This window comes from Nicotiana attenuata, chromosome 7, assembly GCF_001879085.1.
Source record: "Nicotiana attenuata strain UT chromosome 7, NIATTr2, whole genome shotgun sequence".
Classification (NCBI taxonomy): domain Eukaryota; kingdom Viridiplantae; phylum Streptophyta; class Magnoliopsida; order Solanales; family Solanaceae; genus Nicotiana; species Nicotiana attenuata.
In genome coordinates, this window is record NC_031995.1 from 109,658,380 (window position 1) to 109,664,530 (window position 6,151).

The window sequence follows — 6,151 nt, forward strand, 5'->3', positions numbered from 1 at the left end:
GGTAAAGCTTGCCATCTTCCGGTGGAATTGGAGCACAAGGCTATGTGGGCATTGAGAAAGTTGAACTTGGAATGGGATGTTGCGGTAAATCTCCGGGTTGAGCAACTAAATGAGCTTGATGAGTTTAGATTTCATGCCTACTCCAGCTCGTCCTTATATAAGGACAAGATGAAGTACCTTCATGACAAATATGCTTGGGGAAAGGAATTCAAGGTTGGTGATATGGTTCTTCTTTTCAACTCCCGGTTGAGGTTATTTCCGGGAAATCTCAAGTCAAAGTGGAGTGGGCCATTTGAAGTGGTATGTGTGACTCCTTTTGGTGCTCTTGATCTCAAGAACAAGAATGGTGAAGTATTCAGGGTCAATAAGCATCGTGTCAAGCATTATTTGGGAAAGTTTGATGACAGCCACGTGGTGGCACTCATTCGTTTGAAGTGATATGATGGTAACATGCGTCGTGCCGCGATGTTAAATCAGGCACTTCTTGGGAGGCAACCCATGTCTTTTTATTTCTCTTTGATTTCTTTTGTAGATTAGGATTTTTGAGCTAATTGGTTGTGAGATGTTGCAGGGATTGTATTGAAGCAGTGCAAAACAAAGTATATAAAAAAAATGCACAGTCTCTGAAGTTGCCAGTGCAGCCGCGGTGGGATTTGTGCGGTCCGCACTAGCATAAGCTGAAGATACATGCTCTCTGAAGTTTGCTCACGCGGTCGCGGTCATGTTATTGCGGTCCGGGATGGTCTCGCGCGGCTGCGTCCCATTTGTGCGGTCCGCGTGGGTTGCTTCCTGCAAGGGTTCAAAAATAAACCCAGTGCGGTCCGCGGTCATTTTTACGCGGTCGGGTGCGAACCGGGTGGCTCTTCCCAATGATAGATGGCGTGACAACCTTCTTAAGGGTTTGAGTCCGTTTTTGATTTTTCTTTTGTTTTTGATATTTCGTAGTTAAGGGTACCTCAGGAAAAGCTTCACTTGGGCCTAACACATTTGCCTTCGATCCCATGATCAAAGATATAATGTTGTGTTTAGGATGGTGAAAGTCGTGGCCTTGAGACTCTTGTGTTGACCAAACAATCATCATGTGGTCTTTTTGGACCATTGTGCGCTTGAATCATAACTGAGGTCGTTGTGGGCCCTCGAATCGATGCCTTTAGCAATCCCCTAGCATGTGTGGTGAGGAATCGAATTGTGAGTCCAAGTCCCGAGCCAATGGTCTAGAACTTGCCCTGAATGTTTGTTGAGGCGAAATCCTAGGTGAAACTTGACTCGAGAAGTGATTATAGGCTCTCCTTGATCCCAATGTTAAGTTGAACAATTCAATGGCCTACCAATGAAATGATCCCTAGTTAACCCTTTCGAGCCTTGAACTTTTTTTTCTTTCAAGACCCAATGCTACAAGCCTATACCCATTCTAAAAGATGCCCTCTCTTGGCACCCAAAATCTTCCCTTTAGTAATGGCAAATGTCTAAGTTTGGGGGAGGAGAGACAAGAAAGGAAGCAAAAGTGGTAAAAGGTACGAAAGCAAAAGAAAAAGGGAAGCAATGAAAAAGAAAGAAAAGAAAAAGACAAAAAGAAAGAACAATGTGAAAAAGAATAAAAAGGGGATACAAGGGAAACAAAAGTGAAAAAGGTGTAGAAAAAGTAGAAAAAGGAGAAATGATTTGAATTGCATAAGAAAGAGTGACAATGTGTCCCTCTAATCCCTTGAAAAGAAGTGAAATACTCAAATGAGTCAAGAAAGTGTGCCAAAATGAATCAAAGGAAGTGCTTAAGGGAAGATTGAACCCGTTTGAACAAAAACATGTCCTACCCTTACCCAAAAGTCTTCACAATGAATCCGCAAAAGCCCTATATGATCTTGAGTTGAAGGAAACGTATATTAGTGGATACTTACATAAGAGGCAAGCATATGGAACCTAGGGCCGGACTTGTGACATTCTTCTTGAGAGAGATGAGTGAAAGTCCATCAACCTCGATTTGTGCGTCAATACTCCAAAAGGTGTGGTTCGCTTAGGGAGAGTTGAGGATTTGTGAGTTTGGGTTCCACAAAGATCAAGGTAATTGAGAAAAGTTCTTTGATGAAATGTGTCAACCCTTGACGCTCTTGTGTCACACTTGATCCATAGTTTTCAAAGTTTAAAATGTGTTAATGATGCATTCGTATTGAGGGCAATTGTTAGTCCCAATTGATGCTTGTTGAGGTTACTTTAGGATAGCTGGAATCACTTGGATGTTCCTTTAAGGGGTGGGTTTTATTTTGTTTGCTTGAGGACAAGCAAAGGTTTAAGTTTGGGGGAGTTGATAAGTAGGATTTTAACATGTTTTATGCCCCTACTTGCCTATGCTTTGAGTATAATTTGATACAAAATAATCCCAAAATGCTCACAGGTTGTGCTTGATTGCAGGTTTGACCAACAAAGTGACTGAAATATCAAGGATCGGCTCAAAACAGAGTGAAACCTGCTCAAGCATCAAAGGCCAAGTAAACTGATGGAAAAAGAGCCTAGTGCGGACCGCACAAAAGTGCACGCGGCCGCACTAGGAGATTCAGAGAAGTGCAAATTCAGGAATTTCACCACGCGACCGCGGTTGGATTTGTGCGGCCCGCGTTCAGCTCACGCGGCTGCGCCACCTAATCATGTGGCCCGCGCTGGAGACATTCAGAGAGATGCAATTTGGGACCAGTACAAGCCACGCGGCCGCGGTCACACTTACGTGGTCCATGCCAGAGCTCCCGCGGCCGCGCTACACTTTCGTGCGGTCCGCGTCCCTCAACTTCAGAGAGTTAAAATTCAAGAGTTCAAGAGCCCGCGCGGCCGCGCTACATTTTTGCGCGGCCCGCGCTGATCCCGCAGGGGTATTTTTGTTCAAGTTTTCCAGCCACTATAAATAGATCTTTTTCCCATTTTTAGGTTAAGTTTTGCACCAGATATCGAGTTGCGCTCGTGAGAGTTGAAGTTTTAGCCTATTTTGGCATTTTAGCATTAATTTCTCAATAGATTCTTGTCGTTTCTTTTCAGTAATTAATTATTATGTTTAGTTCTTCTTCTAATTCTTCTGTTTCTTCTTTAATTATGTCTAGCTAAACCCATTAGCTAGGGTTGTGGCTCAACCCTAGTGTGGGTAATTGATGGGTGTTGCCATCTAAGGATAGATTGATGTTGGGTGTTTTCTATTTGGGTTAATTTTAGATTTTAATTAAGGATTGGTGGTTGCAAACACTGATTCTAGCTTGGTGGGTTTAACTCTTCTTGAGAAAGAGAGTCTATGACCCCAAAATTGACCCAACAAGGAATTGGGATGGACCCATGAGAAATGGTAGTCCCAATTAACGGGTTAAACCTCGAGAGAGTAATTACCCTACTTGAACCCTAGTTGCTTGGTCTAATTAGCCTACCCAATTGGTCTCGAGAGAGTCAATTGGGCAAAATCACTCTCTTTACCGAGAGGTGTGAGAGTGGGTACAATTGAGCAATGGATATATCATAAGCCCCAAATATGTCAATTTACCCTTAGTAGCATTCACCCGTTAATTAGTCACCTAGGCAATGCCACGACCCTAGTGCCTTTCTCTATATTAATTACAACTTAGCAATATCTCCGTAGCATAATTTAGCTTCGAACATTAGTCTTATAATAGTAGATATAAGAATCAAAACCAAGGATGTCAGAAGTGACATTAGAAGCACAACTTCAATTCTAGACTAAACAGACAATACAACTCCATTACTAGCTCCCTGTGGAAAATCGATCCCGAACCACTATTCGGGTAAAAGCTGTTGCAACCCGCTCTTCCTACCTTAGTATAGTGTTGAGTCGGCAGCGATCAAAGTCTGAATAAAAGCCCAAAGAATTAAGCGGGGATTGTGTTTGGGGGTCAACGAATGATAGTTAGAGCGAACAAAGACTCCAGTAGGCATATTGCACACTGTCTAGTAACATAGATATAACTTTTTGGTCAGAACTCCATTTGGGCTCCACAAAATATGGTTGAAAAGCTAACTCAAAGGGATACAACTTTCGTATTTTACGTTTTTCCAAATTCGAAACGGAACAGGGTGAAAAATGCGCGTTAATAGCGTGATCGCGCTCAGGTCGCGCTCGTACGTCAGGCAGAACACTGGGCCACTAGCGCGACCACTAGCGCGATCGCGCTAGTCAAACCCGGGAAAAGTGTCCTTTTTCACATTGGAGAAGGTATAATTGTTTGGGCCCAACCCTACATGGTATATATACATGGAAAAACGATATTTTGAGGGGGGATGACGTTTTTGAGAGGAAAACACAAGCACAGAGCCGCCGTGGAGGCCGGGTTTCATCTTTTCTTCCACCAACTTAGTCTTTTTATGTTTCTTTGTATGATTTGTTGTTTTGCTACCATGTCTATGTGGAGCTAAGCTTCACGTTCTATGGTTGTGGTTCTTTCATGACTATTGTTACTCGAATATTGATTTTGATTTCTTAGTTTATCATATTGGTTTATTTATTCAATCCTGCACTTAATTATTTGATTGCTTGATCACCAATTGAATACTATCTACGAATCTAGAGTTGAACTCGAAAGTGGGAATTCTGGATTGCATATAGGATTGAGTAGAGCAAGTTCTTGAACCTGGGCATCGGGGAACGGATTTGCGGTTAGGATAGACATATACCAAATTGCCTTGCTTGGTTAATTTACAGGAATTATAAATGCGTTCTTGTTGATTCTAACTCCATAGACATATAGGCGTTAGGTTAGCTTTAATAGGCGAGTAAGAACTCAATAGATTCTTATGAGCAGTATTAACCCTGTCAACCTATAAACTAGATAAATTAATTAGACAATTCAATTGAAGAATACAATAGGAATGTTAGATAGCCCATAACCCTAGATCGTTTTTATTACATTGAAATCATATAAATTTGTTCTTTCTCTGTTCAAAGTTCATTATTTATATTCTTTATTTAATTAGTTTAGAATCAAATACTTCTAGGTTTAATTCTTGCTTAGATAATTAGGATAGTCTAATTTAGTTAATAGTTAATCACAAGTCCTCGTGGGATCGACATCCGACTTTTAGTCACTTTATTACTTGACGACCGCGTATACTTGCGTGTGCGTTTGGCCGCAACAAGTTTTTGGCGCCGTTGTCGGGGACTTAGAAATTAACTATTTTTCTATATTAGACTTTTACTTTTATCTTTACAAGTTTTGATTTTTTCTTCTCTTTTTGTAAATATTTTTATTTTTATAACAATTTTGATCATTCTCTTAGTGTGTGTCTAGTTCTCTCAACATGACATATGGGGATGAAATATCCGGAGGTAAGGTTATTGATGAAGAAGCATGGTTGACGGAAGACTTTTATGGCCCGTCTTTTGGGCTTGTCATGACCTGGTTTCTGGGAGGTCTGAATTTGAATATGGGAGTAAGGGTTGGTATTGGGAAGAATATTCACGATTAAGGGGATACGAGGAACGTCGTTATCTTCTAACAAAATTGGTGAATGACTGGTCTAAGGAGAGAGTTGAACTTGCACAAGAAATTGACAGGTTTGGCTTGGATGTGCATAACTTAGATGCAGATTTGAGTGCAAAGGTTGATGCGTGTAACGCCCAACAATTTAATAATGAGTTGTGTGAAGCTGGAAAAAATCTTCTAGACCAAATTGAGGAGCTAAAACGAGAATACCATTCATTAGACCATGTTTCTCTTGAGGATGCCAATGTTGAGAAGAATGCTCTAGAGTCATATGAGGGAATAGATAACATTACTTTGGGAGACTTGAGTGTGTGTAAATATGGGGATGCAAATAGTAGTAAAATTCATGAGTTATGGCGCATTAGACCTCATTCCAATCATTTTTCCACATTGTGTTTAGATAGTAAGATAGTAATCGAGCCATCTGAGCCTATGAGGGAGTCAAAGAGTGAGTATGAGAGTGTCTATATTCTTGAATTTGTTGTGCCAAAAAGCGAAAATTACATTCCTCATCTAAAGGTCGAGAAGTACAGAGTGAAAAATTTGTTACTTGGCCTAGTTATCATTATAGCCCCACCAAAGGAGCATAGCCGCAGACTGGATGTCATGTTAGGGGTAAAATTTATAAGTTCAAGGTGGAGGAAAAAGTGGGTTACGTCGTGCCGCGACGTTAAATTAGGCGCTTG